Source organism: Meles meles, chromosome 4 (assembly GCF_922984935.1).
Source record: "Meles meles chromosome 4, mMelMel3.1 paternal haplotype, whole genome shotgun sequence".
Classification (NCBI taxonomy): Eukaryota; Metazoa; Chordata; class Mammalia; order Carnivora; family Mustelidae; genus Meles; species Meles meles.
In genome coordinates this window covers 122,579,173-122,598,759 of record NC_060069.1, presented here as the reverse complement: position 1 = coordinate 122,598,759, position 19,587 = coordinate 122,579,173, and the positions used below count along the sequence as shown (strand labels likewise).

The following is a 19,587-nucleotide window of genomic DNA, read 5'->3' as shown; positions in this document are numbered from 1 at the left end:
CAGGCAGGTAGATAGTCTTTAGTGGAATTTGGGACACCAATAGGACAAGACTGTGTAGGACTGTTTGTTATTAGAGAACTCAGCAGGGAGTCTGCTTCCTCCTCTGGCCCTCCCCAGTGCTTCTTGCTCTCTCCCTCCCTCTCTCAAAAAGAAAAATAAAATCTTAAAAAAAAAAAGTTGATTAATTCTATGGGAAAAAGAGAAAGTAAAATATAAGGAAAGGTAATGGAGATCAGGAGTGCAGGTGGGATACAATTTTAAGTAGGGTATTTAAAGTTAATCTCATTGGGGGGGAGGAGTCAAGATGGCAGAGAAGTAGCAAGCTGAGACTACATCAGGTAGCAGGCTCAGCTAGATAGCTTAAAGTTAATCTCATTGAAGTGATATTTGAGCAGATTTTCCGCTGTTCAAATCACCTCTCTCTTAATGTTGTTGTATTGCAGGTGTGAAGTTTTTGAGATACTAAATGCACCTCATAAGATATTAAAATATATTTATTAAATATTTTATAAAGTATTGTTATATTTTATTATACTGTTATTAAATCTTATGTTTTTTAACAATATTTCTAATGGTAGCTTTCAGTTCCTGCTATGTATCAAAAATTACCATGAAAATTTATTTTCCTTAAATTATGACAAGTTCTCCCTTTATTCAAGCTATTTTGCCTTCATCTGAGTTCTGTCCAATCAATTCTCTTCTTGAAACATTTGGGTTTTTTATTGCCTAAAATAGAGTCTCCTTTTTATTTTGTTTTCTGGGGCAGATATCTTGTACTAAAGAGAAGACACACTTGGGAAGAGTGTAGAGACTTTTGAGGAATTGAGAGGGGGAAAGAAAGCTTTACCCCAGTTACCAGTGAAAATAGCCAATGATCAGTCCTGGTGATCAAAGGTAAGAAATTGCCTTTGAATCCATCTGGCTTTCTAGAATGGCTATTGATTTGTTTGGTGTAAAACAGAAAGTGCTACCCTTAGGCATAATTTTAATTTAATAAATGTTTATTTTTTATATCTTTTCATGGCTCCATCTGAATATACTCTCTTGATACCTAATGCATTTATTTCCAGGGTCTCCCATCATGGTTGGTTCCCCTTCCCAAACTGCCCAGGCTTTGAAGGTTTAAATCTCCTCTTCACTAGGGATCCTGGGTGCCGTGGATGATTAAGCATGTGCCTTCAGCTCAGGTCATGATCTCAGGGTCCTGGGATCAAGCCCTGCATTGGGATCCCATCGACTGGGGAGTCTGCTTCTCCCCCCACCACCTCTCCCTTTCACTTGAGCTTTCTATCTCTCTCTCTCTCTCTCAAATGAGTAAATTAAAATCTTTTATAAAATAAAAATAAATAAATAAAAACAAATTTGCTGTTCACTTCCCACCCTTGTAGATAGATCTTAGGTCCCTGCTAGGTACGAGGTACTAATTTGATAGATTATTTTGCACAAAAGTACATATGTACATACAAGAATATTTGGTCTAAATAATATGCTCAGATTTTTGCCAGGGTCTTGCATATCTTAATCCAAATAGATACAGTGGGCAATAATAGATATACAGGGGCCAATTTAGAAAGCAGATGTGCTTTAAATCATAGCTCTGGCCAGAACATAAAGGCAGCACTCCCTAGGTCCCATTCTGCAGGAAATATTTTCCTCTTCATTTTTTTTTTTTCCTATCTCTCACTCCTGGAAACTCCAATAAGTTGGGATATTTTATGCAACAGTTTTAGTGGATCAATAGTATGGAAGTTAGATTATAAAGGATATTATTCTCAACTAGAGTTATTAGCAGCCCCGCATAGGGATGTGTGGAAATGTGGGGGATATTTTAGAAGAAACACATACTTTGAGTCAGTTCTGGCACTAATAGATGGAATGTCCAGCCATACTGGATATTCTTCAAATATTATGAAAATGCTGCACTATGAAAAAATGTTTTACCCAAAATGCTAATAATACCCCTGTAGAGATACACTGGAGGATGTAAACTGGTAAGGCAATGGAGGATATAGACAAGGATAGTCCACAGTCAACACTATTGAATATATGGTGATAGAAGCAAGAAGGTATGCTGACTATCTTTGGAGAAGCGGGAAGGAAAAAGAACAGCGTGGGGAAATTGCCTGTTCTATTCCAAATACAAATGCAGGTGGCCTTTTTATGCTTTTAAATTTAAACAGCAAGTCTCATTTTACCACTGAGAAAAATGAAGCTTGGAGAAGTTAAATAATTCATACAAAATGCAATATATTAGTGAATGCCAGAGCCCGGATTCAAATACAGTTGTATTGAACTTCAATGTTCACATCTTTTCCCCTAGAGTGGAAAGACATCAAAGCACTGTTCTGGCATCTGATGTAATCAACTTACTTGTATGAACCTGCAAATACTACAGATGAATGTAATACTTTTTTCACGAACTTGTCCTTTCAGGGTATCAGGCTTTGTGTAAAGAAATTGGGGACCAGTAATATTATACTCTTAGTAGTAATAATACATATGTGTGAAACGTTATTTTATTATTCTTTCAGAGGATCTGGAAGACTAGTGTGCTAAAGACTGAAAGGTAAAGCTGATGTGATGATGTGGTAGATTAATTGAATGCATCATTGGCCTCAATTAATGGCTTCTTTGTAGCCCAGCTATTAGCCTTGTAACTTTACAGTCCCTTCCTGTGCTGACTCAGAGCTGGCCTTGTGAATTGCTTTGGCCAATAGAAGCTGCAGGACTCATGGTGAACCTTCTTTATCTTTTGTGTTTTTTCTTTAGACTTTGCTATCTCTATGTGAATGAGCCTGGACTAGCTGCGAGATGATGAAACACAATGTGGCGGAGCCCAGTTACCTTAGTCGGGACCATCCTGGACCACCCTATAGCAAGATGACCCCAAACATACGCAGTAGACCAGACCAGGTCAGCAAATCCACATCCTCCTCCTTCACCTGCATGTAGCTATGGTATATGAGTCAGCACAGATGAGACCAAAATAACTTCTCGGATGATCCACAGACTCGTGAGGATTAAAAATACTTATTTTAAGCCATTTAGTTTTAGAGTAGCTTGTTACATAGTAATAGTAAATTAATACAGATGATTTTCTTGAGAGATTTTCAAGGCCTAATAGCCCCTAGAAAAACACTACTCTCTCTAGCTTCTCAGGAACTGGAAATTCTGAATGCATCAGTAGACCATATCTGAATATAGATCCTGGCAAATCCATCCTGGGCACAAAGCGTCAGCAACAGGGAAGCTCCTTCAGGCAGATTCAAGGTCAGAAAGCATCTTCTATGAGGAGCTATCTAGCAAGGTAGAACATGGTACGCACTGCTTGAGACTTTAACAGATAGATTGATTTGTTAAAATAAGTAAGTCATCACTTTGGGGTATTCTGGAGAGTGAAGACTTCTTTCAGTCAAGCTACTGGGATTTGAGTCACTATAATTGGGAATTAAAAACAAATTTGTTCAAATTTTAGGTGCTTAGAATGATAAAGCCTTTGGCTTACCAGTTATAAAAGTAAAGCTATCTTTCAGTGCAATTAATCACATCTGTCTGGGATGGCTCAGCTGAAGCCAGGATGCTTGTCCAAATGACTTTTTGGCATCCTTTCCCACCCACAAATCCATAATTTTAATCATAAGGAATTGTTACCAAAGGAATTGTCTATTCTATATAACACATTATTACTCAGTGTAAGTGCTTAACATTTTTAAGTAAGTCAGCTTCAGTATTTAAAACATTTTACTAAATCCCTAGAGATAATTATGGAGCAATCGGCATGCAATAAACCTTGAAGATTCTTCAAGGAAGGAGATGGTTTAAGTGGGAGGATCTAAAGACTGGGAATTACAATAATCAAATCTTGTGGTCAGGAGACATTAGTTGTTGCTGTGAGGTCTTTGAAAGATAAACATGGCTGAAACCCACACTGAATGAATAGCTAACATCAACAAGTTTTGTACCATGTCCTACACAAACAGATTGGTGGGAAGAGAAGCCTTCCAAAATTAAATCAGCTCATCATTTCCAGACAACTTTCTTACTGCCCCACTGCCACCCAAACTAGGGAGGTGGTGAAGAAGGAAACATTGAAACTCTGATAAATCATCTCATAACCACTAAAATGTCATCTTTCTTGGTTTGGAATTAAGTAGGGTTGGCTCACCACCCAGGAATGTTCCTATGGGTACCCTGGAAAACAATACAAAAGATATGGAAAAATCTTTAAGAATAAGCTGTAGACTCAGATTTTATTAGTACTTTCTGTATCTATAGTGATACTTAAAAAATTTGAGTGTTTAGTTCATGAAAATATATGAAATGAAGTTTATAATTGTGTGGTTGTTAGTACAAGTCAAATCTTGCTCTAGCAAACATTCTAACCATGGACTTTTTTGTATAATTAAAGCTTATCAAAGTCCTAGATATTGGATCACTGTTTTCAAGCATAAATGATGGATAAAATCAGCTTTCTTTAAAATTAAGGAATGTAAACATCTTTTTTTGGTTTTATTTTTATTATTTTTTATTTTGTTTTTATTTTTATTATGTGAATCACTTTTAAATTTTATTTTAATTAAATTTTGTTTGTGTAAATAATAGAAACATGACCCAGTCCATTACTTAGTAGACACAGTACAATGCATACTCCAAATTCTAGAAATTATTTTGCCCAGCTAACAGTCTTGGCTAATGGGAAGTTGTTCGTTGAAACATGAAATCAATACTACCTAAATGTGCATATTTCATCACACTCAGAGCAAAAGATTTCTATTTGAATTCCATTGATTTGTTTAATAAGTAACATTAATGTAACAATATTATATGTAACAATATGTAATGTTATACCATTCAAAAATATTTTTCCCATGGTGGGTTGAAAATTGTTATTTGAAAACATGGCTACAGTCAACCTGCTCATTTGCACTGTAGTACTTAAAAGTACAACCACAAAAATAATAGCAATTATCCAGGATCATGAGGAGATATTTGGTTTGCTTTTTTCTCTGTAGTACAAGTCATTCAAAATTAGTTCTTATTTGGTCTAGACCAATTAACATTTGCAGTAGGTTTTGAGAAACAGCCAATACAAATTAAAATCACTTTGGAGAATATACTGCACATGTATTAATTGGGTTTGGAAGGTTGGCCCTGATTGGTAATATGGTCTAATTAATATAATTAGTTTGCTCTCATTTGTACATATTATTGTGATATCTTTATGTGAAGAGAGAATAATTTTGTAGTATGACTAGGTGTCATTGGGAAAATTGCCAGTTTCAGTACAAATAATTCTGAGAAAGTTTCAGCTTCATCTTATTAGTCATCTTCAGGATGGCAACATGCAGGTGACAATAAAAATTAGTCATCGCATTGTGTCAGGAAGGAGTTTTATGAAATTCAAGAACCAAACCACAAATATCTCATGACACTCCGTGCGTTTCAAAAGTGTCGATGAAGCTATGCTGACCCAGCAATAATATGATGATTCTTTTCAGTTTTTGGAAACTGTTGTTACTTTTTATTTTGTGTGTAAATCGGTGGTCTGCTACAGGGTTTAGAATGTATCCTCATAGTTCTTTTCAAGGAATCAAATGATGTGGCTTTGAGAGGAAAAAGTTTTCAATTTCAAGTAGAAAATGGATTATGTTTTAATCCATAAAACTCTTATACACCAGCCTTCAGATATGCTTTGGTATAGCTATACTATTACATGTTTTGAGCATAGGAATGAATCTATGTCTAGTCATCCCAGTCATTTTTCTTACACTTTCCCCATAGGATAAGACAAGAGGTAAGATGGATGAGCTGCCACTTTTCCACAGAGGGATGCCAGCGAGATACAGAGACATTCCTGATGTAGGTCTTGGCATTACCTCTAGATTGGCATAGGACTCTTCAAAGTTTCCCTAAATAACACTGATTAAGGTTTTACAGCCTGTGATGATGCCAACCTCTGCTCTTGACTAGCTCTTTTTTTGTAGCGGTTCGGGGTAAATTTTGAATTTAGTTTTGACTTTAGGCTTATTTAATTGCGGGAAAAAGCTCCCCACTCCTCTCCCGGAGTCACACACATTCTTGCTTTTTCCAAGTTACCACCATCCTCAAACCTCGGGAGGTACGGTTACATTGAGTAACAGTCAAATCCCTAAAGCAAATCTCTATAAAAAATAAAAATCAATTTTTCACAGTTATTCAAAAATGCATAATAATTTGGAGTCTGTCTACGGGGAGGTATCACTTTCTCAACCACAACAAGCTCCCCGCCCGTCTTGCACAGTCTCCTTGTTAGAGCCCAGTGTGTGCAAACCATAGGTGCATACACCAGTACTGTGATTCACTCTAGATAGCAGCACACTCTGTTCACGCCCTGCCTCATGCAGTTGTTCTGCATTCCTCTGGCACATTGACACTCTTTGTACTTTCCTCTGAACCCAAATTATGCTTGAAAGCTTGATAATTTGATAAATCTTTTAATTGTGAGCTGTAAATCGTCAAGTTCCTTTTAAGTTTGGTGTTAACAATATTAGCTCTCCCTGCAAAGAGCACACTGAAATGATTAGTTAAAAAGCATCCTGTTAAAAGGCTGGGCTATGCTTTCTCTTTTTTTGTATCATCTTCCAGAAGCAGCCAAATAATGTAGACATTTAACTCTTATTATATGAGGTGAAGAAAGCTGAAAGTCAGCCATATGCCTGGAAAGGATCAAGTAGTTCATCGCTTACCTTAGAAATTGGGTTTGCATTTATTGCTGCCGTTAGCTATTTCAATCCATATTACCGAGCACGTTCTCCCCTTCCTTGCATATAGCAAGAATGCTGACATGAGAGATTTTATCCTTTTATTTCATGTTATTGTAATAAATTTTTGCATTGGCTACGATGGACGATGGAGTCATCATCTTATCGTGAAAGTTTTGAAATTAGAACAGAAATTTTCAATAGTGTGCCAGAGAAGGGTTTGTGGTATTCTTACAGCAGTAACACATTGTTTCTGGTATTCGTGTTCTCAAAATGAGGCCAAGATTTCTCACCAGTTATTTAGGATGAAGACCAAGAGGCACTCAAAAGTTCTGGGAGAGTCCCAGAGAGGAGGCAAAAGTTATACCTTAAGTAAAGGGAAATTTTATGAAAAAAAACAAACAAACAAACAAACAAAAAAAAAAACTGGAGAAAGTTATAACCCAAAAAAAGTTTTTGGTATTATATGATAGAAACATTAAACTTAATTTGAATTTATTTATATTCCAATATTTACATTTGACCATTGATTCATAATTAAAACACAGAAATCAATTCCAAGAGACTGCACATTTTATACTATATTTTTTTCTGAGGCCAAAATTGTGTGTAGTTAGTTTTTTCTTTGCATCAAGTAATACTGTCACCATTCTTCTGGTAGAGGCATTTTATATGGTTTTAAATCCCATCCCGTACACTTAACAGCTGTGTTACTTTGACTGTTCCTTTTATTTCCTGGAGTTTCTGTTTTCACATCTAGCAATTAGAATAGTAGGTCTCTCACTAAAGTAATTTAAGAATCAAATGAAATAATATATGTGAAAGCAAAATGTTTAGTAATACCCCATAAATACTAATTCTTTTTCACTTAAAAAACAAATATCCATTCAAAGTATCACAAAAACAAACTGGCCATTTTAAATACAATGGTCCACAAGTAGTTGTAAAAGTAATATTATTTTTGTATCTCTTAATCATCAACAATCTTTTGAAATATGCAAAATGTAGTTTGATGGCTCTCAAATACATTTTCCAGGTCATAGCAGATAACATTTAATTCATAGTACAGTGTTAGAAGCTTTTTATCTCTTGCATTAAAATCTTTTGTATTCCTATTGCCAACAATTACAGATTCTCAAACCTTTCTTTACCTAAATATTGCTGTAGCTGGTCCTCTGCAATTCATTTTACATTACTATTATTAATATTACAAAGCTCTGCAGTGAACTTGGAATTCTGTGTTCAAATATCTTTAAAGGCTTCTCAGATTCTATTGAATATATCTGAATGTCCTTTCCCTTTCAGCATGTGACTCCCAAACTCATAACCTTTATTTACAGATACTTCTATACACACACCTTGTTTTTCAGCCAAATTAGGCTGACTTCCCTCTACAAACATATCTTGAGCATCCCTATATTCTTTTGTTTAAGCCAAACTCACTGTAAAAAACGAACACCCCCATTCAAAACACCTGTCTCCTTGCTTGTCATCTGTTTGTCAGAATTCTATGCATCCCTCATAATCCATGAGGGAAATGTGCTGTCCTATGGAAATATTTCCCTCATGATCCTCAGAAAAAGGATTCTTTTTTTTCCTCTGAATTTCCATGTAAAGTCTCTCTCTATATATATGCTCATACATGCACTCATCTTATGGCAATTATATTCTTAGTTTTAATTTATTTCTCCATGTGTCTTTACTCCCTGACTAGATTAAATTAGTCTGATCTGCAAGCTTTTTGTTTCCATTATCTTTGTCACATGGAGAATATCTAGGATGTAATAATCCTCTCATTTTATAAAAATGTTTATAAATTTTATAAAAATTTATAAATAAATTTTTGTTTCCATTATCTTTGTCACATGGAGAATATCTAGGATATAATAAATCTCTCAGTCCTTCTTTTGAATAAAATTACTGTGCTACAGCAATGAGTATTTTTAAATGGGAATGAATTGAGGAATAGGAGGAAGAAGAATCTGTAAGTGTAGATGTCACGTGAGGGACTTGGAAGGTTGGGTGCTGGGCGTGGAAGGAAGAAAATTTCTGAGCAAAAACAGTAAGAGCACAATGAACGGAAGTATATGTCTATGTAAGAGATATTGTTTCATGTTCTTGGCTAACGTCGACTGTGCCTTTAGAGAAACAGTGATGTATAGATCGGGTGGTCACTTTGCAATGTAGGAGGAATGCTTTGTTTTCAAATCGAAGACTTGCCCTCCAATGTTCTCTTCATAAATTTTCCGGAATGTGTTCTGATAGCATGCTTTTGCTCACAGAATTGTGACACCATTCCTCTCAGGAATGTTCAGATCTCTCTCATGCCTCCTAAATTGATTACAAACTTTATAGTTTATTGTTCATGATCTTCTGGCACCTTTCAACATTCTCTTTAGCTAGTCTGCTCATATAGAAGGCTCTAGCCCAATGAGACTGCTCCCATTTTCTACACATTCCTGCATCTTTCCAGTGTCACACTGTGGTCCACACTTTTTACTCTGAATGGAATACACGCCTGCCTAACTGCTTGGAAAGCTATTCATGTGTCAAGGCATAATTGAACTACCCATTTGTTCATGAGGACTTCCCAGATTCCTAACATGATATCACAGATAAAGTTCATTTTCTTTATCTTTTTTATGCACGCTAAATAATGTTATAGAAATTAACAATTAATAGATAATATTAATTATTAATTAGAGTTAATAAATTAAATAATAATTTGAGGATTTGTAGAAATGAATATTTGGTTTTAATATTTGTATGCTTTTATATTCTTTATTAGTTTATAAATCCCTGACATTTAAAAATATTGCACATTGAATGAGCCAAAAAATATTCTTAAAATTTATATATAAATGATAGTGACTGGTTTCATGAGTAAAGTCAGAATAAATTTAACAAGTGCTATCTTGCATTTTAACATAAAATAATAAAACATGTAACTGAATGAGAATTTAGGATGAAATATGGTAATCAATTTTTGGATTTCACAGCACTAGGAAAGGTTAACCAGTATAGAGAAAACAGAGGTATGAAGAAAGATGCCTCTTGATTTAGTGGTTTGCAATAAAATAAAATATAACTAAAGAAAAGGAATGTTTTACATCAAAAACAAATCTTCAGGAATTCCAGTTGGTAATTAATTTTGGCTCCCAGAAAAAACCTTTAGTGAGAGCAGGTAACTAAAATTATTGATGGTTGCACATCTCAAATTTTCTGCCAAAAGGCCATTGTTAAATTCTTGCTTATTAAAATATGAATTCTCCCACCCCTTGGCTATATATAACTTCTATGTCAAGCCCAAACTTGACCACTCTATTCTAGGAAGGAAATGTATTCAGTTGAAATCCAAAATAATTTATTTCTCTCTTGTCCAAAAAACAAACTAAAACAAGAACAGATCAGGTTATCTATAAGTGCATTAAAAGTTAGAATTCCCCGCTCAGCGGGCTATGGACATTGGGGAGGGGAGGCGAACCATAAGAGACTATGGACTCTGAAAAACAACCTGAGGGTTTTGAAGGGTCAGGGGTGGGAGGTTGGGGGAACAGGTGGTGGGTGATGGGGAGGGCACGTTTTGCATGGAGCACTGGGTGTTGTGCAAAAAGAATGAATACTGTTACGCTGAAAAAATTAATAAAAAGGAAAAAAAAAAAAGTTAGAATTCAATAAGCAATTAGAAAGAGACAAACACAAACACAGAAAACTCAGAAGAAAGAACAGTAGTCATTTAAATGCTCTTTCTCTCACTGAAAATTTTGATTTGCTCAGTTAAGTCAGGTTCTATGCTCAGTCTTCCAAATACAGGCTCAATTCACTTCTCACTTATTATTTTTGTATTTATGATGTTTTCAGATCAGTCCCTCTCAAATGTGGTAAGTGATTTGGTATAATAATCTTAAGAAATGATGGAATGTTCTACCATTGTAGCCTTTATAGGAGAGATTACAGTAGCACACACAACAATTTTATAAATTAAAGATAGTAACAAGGAGAGGACAATTAAACATCATCAGCAAAATGTCAAGGTGATTTTCTTTCCAAGGCATTTAATCCACAAAATAAAAATTTCTATGTCTTAAATGAAATTGTTTTAACCTTTCATGTCAAAGGATAAGCAAACAATAACATTCAGAATTTATGAATTTATTTAAAAGGCATAATCATGCACAAGCCTGCAATGAAGCAATGGATGCAATGTATTGCTATGTACAACAGAAAAACAAGAAAAATAACTCATATGACCTTGCATCAACTAACAACTCGAACTTCTGGGAGAAATTTCAGTCCTCCCTCTTCTGAACTTTTATACAATAGTTGATAAAACAAGAATAAGTCAGCCCCTTCCATGGACTGTTCAACAACAAAATCCTGTCAGTATTCACTCTGTTGAAGTGCTATAATTAGAACTTGCTGGAAGCAAAATTACAGTGATAAATAATTATATTTTCTCTACTAATCATGCATGTGGGAATACAATAGACATAAACACAATGAGAGAGAAAGAAAGAGACAGAGCATTCTTTCTGCCTAACATCTCTGATAAAAGCTGCACCAGAGACAGGAAATAAACTTAGTATGCAAGTAGTAACTCACTCCCACAGACCCAGAGCTCCTCAGTTTGTTAGTGTCGAGAAAGAAAGCGTCCCTGGCATTCCTGGGAAATCAATGACAGTGCCATGTTAAATGCCCTTTCACGGGTTATTACAGGTCAGTTGGAGAAGGTCTCTATCCTCATTTTCTGTCACTTTGCAATTTTTCTCCACCAGTTTTTAGTTTTCCTTGTTGACGTATCATGATTAAGCAAACACCAGAACTGCCAGATAAATACAGCTGGATTAGCTGTGCAAACATAGAAAAAACCTGACCTACAAATGACATGGAAGATATGTTACATAGAATAGGCTCTTCCATAGGAAAGATAATGTACAAAGGTTAAACTGACTGTTGTACAGAAATTTCCATTTGCCCAAAGTGCCCAGAGGAATTGTATTATTGAAATAGAAGCTTTTTTTTTTTTAAAGGGATATGATGCCTGCTCACAAAGGGTTGCTTTGACCTAAGGAACACTCTCAACAAGGAAACAGCACTGTATCTCTGCTGTATCTGTCCAGTGTTCCATCTCATCCTCACTCTGTCCCTTAATATAATGAGGTGTCCAGAAAACCTGTCCAGACTAAAGTGCCAGCCAGCTCAGACCTGTCTAGTAGGCATATTGGTAGAGCCAGAGTTCCAGATTCAGGGTAGCCTAACTTCTCGAAGAATCAAAAGCTGAAGCAGGAAGACAAATAAGTAAATTGCCAGCTATGTGGTTTGAGAGACACAAGTCTCTTTTCAGTGTTTGTGCTCATTGGGAAATATTCGCATGCAGATGTGAGCAACAGCCTTCCCAGAAAACAGTCTATTAATAAAGAATATCTGTGTGTATCATGAGGTAAGTCCCAGACAGGCTAATAATACAATTTCCATTTGTTTTAGTGTGTGTGTGTGTGTGTGTGTGTGTGTGTGTGTGTGTGTGTTGGGGGAGAGAAGAACACAGAAAATGGGACAATATAATACAAGTTACACCACTAGAAATTTTGTCTGAAACTAAAAGAACACAGTATTTTGTGACCCACCTGATAGAGAGGATACTTTCCACATATCTTCTCTCAAAAGTTGACCATGGCCTTTGGATTCTATTGCGACACCTCTTTGGGTTCCTTTCCACAATCTTCACACTTGGAGTTAGGTAGAGTGTCATGTTTTCTGAGATCCAGTTCCCCCAGCAGCTTCCTTATATTAGAATCATTGTTCTATTTGTTTGTTCCATAGGACCCTCTATTCTCTCCATGCACTGGCTCCATATGAGTAGCTATGATTTTTTCAAAACAAACAAACAAAAAAACCATTTTTGTTATTGTAAGTTATTGTCAGTGTATGTGGCATTACAGCAATTGTTTGATACTTTGGACACATCGTCTCTGGAAGTTGGGGCTTTATGGTTCTTCTTCCATAATCTGGCCACCAGGTGGTATTGCACAATGAAAACAAGTATTGGACTCAGTGCTGCCCAGAATCTATCACCACTTGGGTAAGTAAAATTATTCAGTCTCTGCTTGTAGCACAGGGAAATTTCCTCTCTCTGCCCTCCAGGACTCCAAGATGGATGAGTCTCTTCTGGAGGTTTTGAGCAGCCAGGCTTGTCATTTGGTTAGGTGACAGAATCTGCCAAGAATCAAATGATTTGGAAGAACAAGAGAGATCTAGACCTTGACACTTGCATGAAAAATTTAGGCCATTCATTCAGAATAAGGCCCATGCCACCTCTCCAAATACCTGTCTTGAATACTATCATTTCCACCAGTGACCAATTACTTCTAATGTGCCTTGGAGAAGCAGATGCTGAATTAATGTACTTGGAGCTTATGGAAGTTCTCTTCTGGTTCTTTTAGTTTTCTCAGTGATGAAACAAATGAGGTCATTAAGGGAGAGTGAAGATAAGGAAGAAGGGTTAGAAGTTGAGGAAAGAGGGATATGCAATCCTCTAAGCTAATGAGAAAATTGAAAGGTTGGGAAATGAACGTTTATTGTTTTGCAACATTAGGAGTCTATTTGCAATTCTTAGTCATAATTTCAAGGTGATCACTTGAGTGGCATGTTTTTTGTTTGTTTGTTTGTTTGTTTTTTCCTGACATATTCAGCACATGGTTGCAGATGTGGAGTAGGCAAACAGTTAGTTTTAAGTGGAGTTAAGATTACATCCAATGATTTATGCTGAAGTATTTTCAAGGAAAATACAACACAGAGGATATAATATTGCTTGTGACCCAAACTGTGCCTTTCTTAAATCCGGCATGTCTTCTGAGCTTTACTGTTTCTTGCAGTCCAAATTGTAAATCTCAAAGATCTCAAACTGAACATCTAATTCCCATGACCATGCTGCTTAATATTGGCGCTTCCTATTAGTTTCTCTCTCTCTCTTCTTCTCCCTCCCACTTCTCCTCTCACCCAAAAAAGCACTTATCACAGCAAAACAATAATCTACTTTTTCATTATTTGCCACCCTCTTTCTTTGAAACTAAATGTCCAAGACGCCAGGGAACATATGTCATTTTTTGTTTGCCATTCCCTTTTCAGTGCCTAACATATGCCTAGCACATAGTAAATACTCAATATATATTTATGGAATGAATGAATGAACAAGTGAATATGAGGAAATAAATGGATAAAAGAAGAAAACAATCTGGCTATAGTTTACATCCAACAACTTATTGGTTGTAATGAGCTAGAGAAGCTGTTTTATAACTGTTCCTTGTAACCCAATTTTACCTAGCTTCTTGATCTGGGCAGAGATCAAGGCTAAAGCTGGTCCTCCTATCGTCTCTGTGACCCATCCTCCCTAAATCATTTCCCCATAGCTACTTACCAAAAAATATTCTACAGCCAGTCAACTATTCACTTGACATAGAGTAATTATCTAAACTATGAAGATTCACGGAATACAAACTTTTCAGAAACACTAATATATGAATGTACTTTCATTAGATTTGAGACTTCTGATTTAACATAGCGTGACTTTATAGCTCTCTCCTGCTTCAGCTCCGGCCATAGCAGCTTCGGCAATCTTTCTTAGCTGTTATCCTTGGCAGCGCTCCAAATACAACTCCTGGGTTAAAGCTGCAGATGACTCCTCTAAATTGGCTGCTTCACATGATGGATAACACTAGGATCTTTGGAACTTCTTTTTATACATCCTTACGTGCACAGACTTACTTATTTTATTTGCTACTTTCATTCTTCCCCATTTTCTCTACTTGACTTCATTCCTTTTCCTTGTCTTTCTGTGGACCTGCTCTGCTTTACAAGTCTTTAAGAGTTGCATCCTCTAATTTCATACTTTCTGCCTTCTCAGATATTAAGATCTAAGTCTCAGTCTTCTTCAAATGATCTTCATCCAGGACCTGCATTCTCATAATGTGAGCTTCAACAAAACCAGATTTTTCAAAAATAGATATAAGATATTTCTTTTCAGTTATAAAAAATGACACATTTATCAACATATTTGGGGAAAATATATTCATTAAAAAATTAGGAAACTCATTTTGTTTTTCTTCTTTAATCCTTAAGTATATTTTCTAAACAGTTTTGGGGAACTTCTCCACCTTACTAATAGAATTACTAAGGCAAATTTTGTCAACCAAATCTTGTGACACTTGGGGGCATTAGCATCAGCAGCATACCAAAACTGCAGGTGGTTGAAGACATAGAACTGGGCAGTGGGACAGGTTGCATTTATCTAAGTGGTTTCATCTGAGAGGAAAGTAAGATGTGAGTTTCCTTCAAATTTCCACCTTCTTCTATGGGCTACAGTAAAACTATTTGCCAACATGTACTCAAGAAAGGTTTACTCACTTACTCTGTTGCTAGAATAAGTGAAGTTTGAAGTACACTTTGGCTCAGTTATTCATCATGATTCAAGCAAGGGAAATTTAAAACCAAACTCAACTAGATAATTGCCCCAAATCTCCATTTCCCTTTGGTATATGAACACAGTCTATAAAATATTTTGGAAGGGATTATTTGCTTCATTTTAAAGCAGTGGATTCCCAGGATAAATTTAATAAAAGTGATTTGTCGTCACCATTGATTCATGTTAAGTAGTTTTCCTGGGAGCTTGGCACTACGGCTTAACTTTAAAATTTTGCAGAACTTATAATTTCTATTTGCAAGGTTGTATCCATTAAAAAAGAGCATAAATGAGAAGCTTTTCAGAATCGGATGATTCAGTAGCAGTAATGACTTCAACAAAGATTTCTAAGGAGGTGAATACCAGACAAGGAGAAGGATATACCTGTGCCACATCTTCATGAGGAAGTTCTTAAAAATATGTCCATAGGAATTTTTAAGAGGTGTGAAGCCAACTGTATGTTGCCTTATAACTTTTACAATTTAAAATAATTATGTTCAGAAAAAAATGCAACTGAATTTTGCCAAAAAATTTCAATCCTGTGGGAGTTTCAATGAAATGCACTGCATATGTTTCTGATTCATTTTTCATTTATTAAATCATTATAGAGCTATAATGAAGCATTCGGTTGTACTTTTCTTAGTCTTTTCAACACAATTTCTAAGAAGAAGCAAATATGCATTAAACTTTTTGCAGAGTTAAAGCTGAGCCCAAACTGCACGGTCTGTAGCCTGAAAAGAGTCTTGCAATGTGCCACTTCCTGGTAAGTTGGACACAACTGCTGGGGATGTTCCTATTGCTAACTTATTTTTATTTTGATGTCAGAAAAGGGAAGAAAGGAACAGCCTCCTTATATAATAATTTTCACAGGTTTTATGGGGTTAGGGAAAACCAAACTTAAGTTAAAGTACCAGAGCAATGGAATCCTGGAAAGATGGCAGAGTAAGAAGCACTAGGAATCAGTCTCCCCACTCAGACAACCACTATGCAGGGTTAATTCGTGTGATATAACTATTTTGGAACTCTTGAGTCTATTGAAGGCTTGTAAATGCCAGGGAAGGCTGAGATATTAAATTGTGGCTGATTTTGGTCAATTTTAGCTCTTAGGTAGTGGCTCCTTACCCCACACCTTCCAGCTCTGTGAACATGTTCCTACAGCAGTTTTCATGCAGCTTCTGGGAGCAAGTCAGGGACCTGTGTTCTGGTTACTGGTTGCTACTTCTGATAACAGGGGTGCAGACATAGAGGCAGCCATTGTTGTGGTACCTCCTTATCTTGTTGCAAGTCCCTTCCCTCCAACAGAAGGTACTTCCAGATTATTTGAAGAACTGACACTTTGATCACCTTTTCAGCTTTTTTGCTATTGCCACTTTGGGAAGTCTGCCATTAGATGCCAGGATATTCAAAAACAAGTGTATATAGAGGAAAATTTTCAAAGTCATCACACCTACTTAGGGAAAAACACAGACGCAGGAAAGACTTGGAAAGACCTTAAGCTGACACTTCAGGTTGATTTTTCAGTACAGAAACAGCTTATAGCAATAAACAAAACAGAACAAAAAAAAACATCAAACTCTGGGCCTTGAGGAGAGTTTCAGCTTCATCATTGCCACATTGTTACAATAACAAAAAAAATCACAAGGCATACAAATGAACAGGAAAGTATGGCAAATTCAAAGAAGGAAAAATCAACAGAAACTGCCCCTTTGAAAGAACTAGCATAGATCTACTAGACAAAGAGTGTAAAATCAGCTGTCCTGAAGATGCTAAAGAACTAAAGAAAGGGAAATGTCAGAATGAGATGGGAAAGAAAAAGAAATGGGAAAAAATCAGAAAATTATGTATAATAAAACAGACACATCAATAAAGATACAGAAATCCAAAAAAAAAAAAAAAAGAAGAAGAAGAAGAAGAAAGACAAGAAAAAAGAAAAAGAAGAAGAAATTCTGGAGTTTAAAAGTGTAATAACTGAAATAAAAGATTCATTAGAGAGACAAAAAGGCAGATTTGAGCAGAGAGAAGAATCAGCAAACTTGAATATAGAACAATTGAAATTATTAAGGCTAAGGAGGAAAAGAAAAATATTGAGGAAAAATGAACAGAGCCTAATGGACCGTAGAACTCCATCAAGTATACTGACATACACTCTGTGAGAGTCCCAGAAAGAGATGAGAGAGATAGAAAGAGTCAGAGACAATATACAAATAAATAATGACTGAAAAATTCCCAAATTTTGATAATAATAATGACTGAAAATTCCCAAATTTGATGGAAGACATTAATATAAATATTCAAGAAGCTCAAAAAACTCCAAGGAGAATGAACTCAAGAGACCCACACTGACACATGCTATAATCAAAAAGCAAAAAGCCAGAGATAGAGAATCTTGAAAGCAGCAAGAGAAAAGTGACCCATCACAAACAAGAGATCTGTCATAAGATTTTTAGCAGATTTCTCATCAGGAAATTTGAAGTCCAGAAGGCAGTAGGTCAATATATTCATGTGCTAAAAGAAAAAAATTATCAACTAAAAATTCTATACCTAGTAAAACTGTCCTCCAGGGGCAAGGGAGAAATTAAGACATTCTCAGATACACAAAAGCTGAGAGGTTCTTTGCACTGGACCTATCCTGTATGAACTGCCTAAGGGAGTCTTGCAATTTGAAATGAAAGAGCTGTAGACAGTAACTTAAAGCTGTATGAAGAAATAAAGAACACAGAAAAGGTAAATATAAGGGCATACAAAAATCAGTATTTTGTTTTAACTTTGATTAGTAACTGCACAGTTTGTCTTTTAAATAATTTAAGACACTAATGCATTTAAATTTTATTACCTTATATTTTTGGACATGTAATGCATAAAAATGTAATTTTGTGACAACAACTGAGAAGGTACAGATGGAGCTATGAAGGGGTGAAGTTTTGAATGTTATTACAGTTAAGATAGTTTAAATTAAAATTAATGTGTTATAACCTTAGGATTTTAAATGCAATGTCCAAGGTAACCACAAAGAAAATAAATACAGGATATTAAAAAGGGAAATAAAAAAAGAATTAAAATGTCTCATTATAAAAAAAAATAAATAAACACAATTCAATGGTGGAACTCCTTTCTCCCATTTATTTTTTCTTAAAACATTGGTTTGTATCTAGAACAAAGTAGGCAAATTTTTCTGCAAGGACTAAATAATAAGTATCTTAAGACAAGTGGGCCATACAGTCTCTGTTGTAATTACAAACAAAACTAAAAAAACAAAGTTAAACACACAAAAAAAGGGCAGTAATGGAGGAAATGAGGAACAAAATCTTCAAGTGGAAAACATATATCAGATGAAAAACAAATAGCAAAATGTCCAAGGTAAGTTTCTCCTTGTCTGTAATTACTTTAAATGGAAATAAATTAAATTCTCCAATCAAAACACAGAAATTGGCAGAAAGGATTTTAAAACAAAAGATTCAATTATATACTATTTACAAGAGATTCCCTTTAGATCCCAAAACACAATGGTTCAAAGTAAAAGAAATGAAAAATATATTTCATGCAAAGAGTGACCAAAAGACAGCAGAGGTAGTTATATTAGTAGCATACAAAAATAGACTTTAAATCAGTAAAGGTAAAAAAGTCAAAGAAAAACATTAATAAGTCTTAATAAGTCTTAATAAGATCTTAAACATAACAACTTATGAACATTCACACACCTAATAGGAGACCACCAAGATATAGAACAAAATTGACATACTTGAAGAAATGGACTATTCTACAATAATAACTGAATAGTTTAATAGCTGACACTCACTAATAGGTAGAATACCACAAAGAAGAAAAGTAAGGAATTAGAGGACTGGACAACACAATAAACCCAGTAGATACGTACAAACACAGTACCCAACAACAAAGTTACATTCTTCTCAAAGGCACATGGGACATTTTCTAGGAAAAATCATATAGAAGGCCACAAATTAAGTGTTGCTAGATTTAAAAAAAATAATTATCTTACAAAGTATTCTAACTGACTATAAGAGGATGAAATCAGAAATTAAAAACAAGGAAAATTGGAAAATTCATAATTTTTGGTGGGGGGCGATTAAACAAAACGCTCTTGAGCAATGAATACATCAAAGAAGAACCTTGAGGGAAATCAGGAAATACTTCGGGAAATATGAAAACAAAAATATAATGCACTAAAACTTAAAGAATACAATGAAATTTAAAGAGGAAATTTATAGTTTTAAATGCTCACATTACAAAAGGAAGAAAGAGCTGAAATCAACAACCTGTCTTTAAACTTAAAAATCTAGGAAAAGGAGAAAAACTAAGCCCAAATTTTATAGACAGAAGAGATAAATGAGGGAGAAAGGAAAAACAATAGAGAAAATCAATGAAATCAAAAGT

At 35.3% G+C, this 19,587-nt stretch overlaps 1 pseudogene; it reads left to right on the top strand.

The window, feature by feature from the left end:
- The first annotated feature begins 2,811 nt into the window (after positions 1 to 2,811).
- The window catches only part of LOC123940771, a 54,176-nt pseudogene continuing 37,400 nt past the window's right edge, over positions 2,812 to 19,587 (top strand).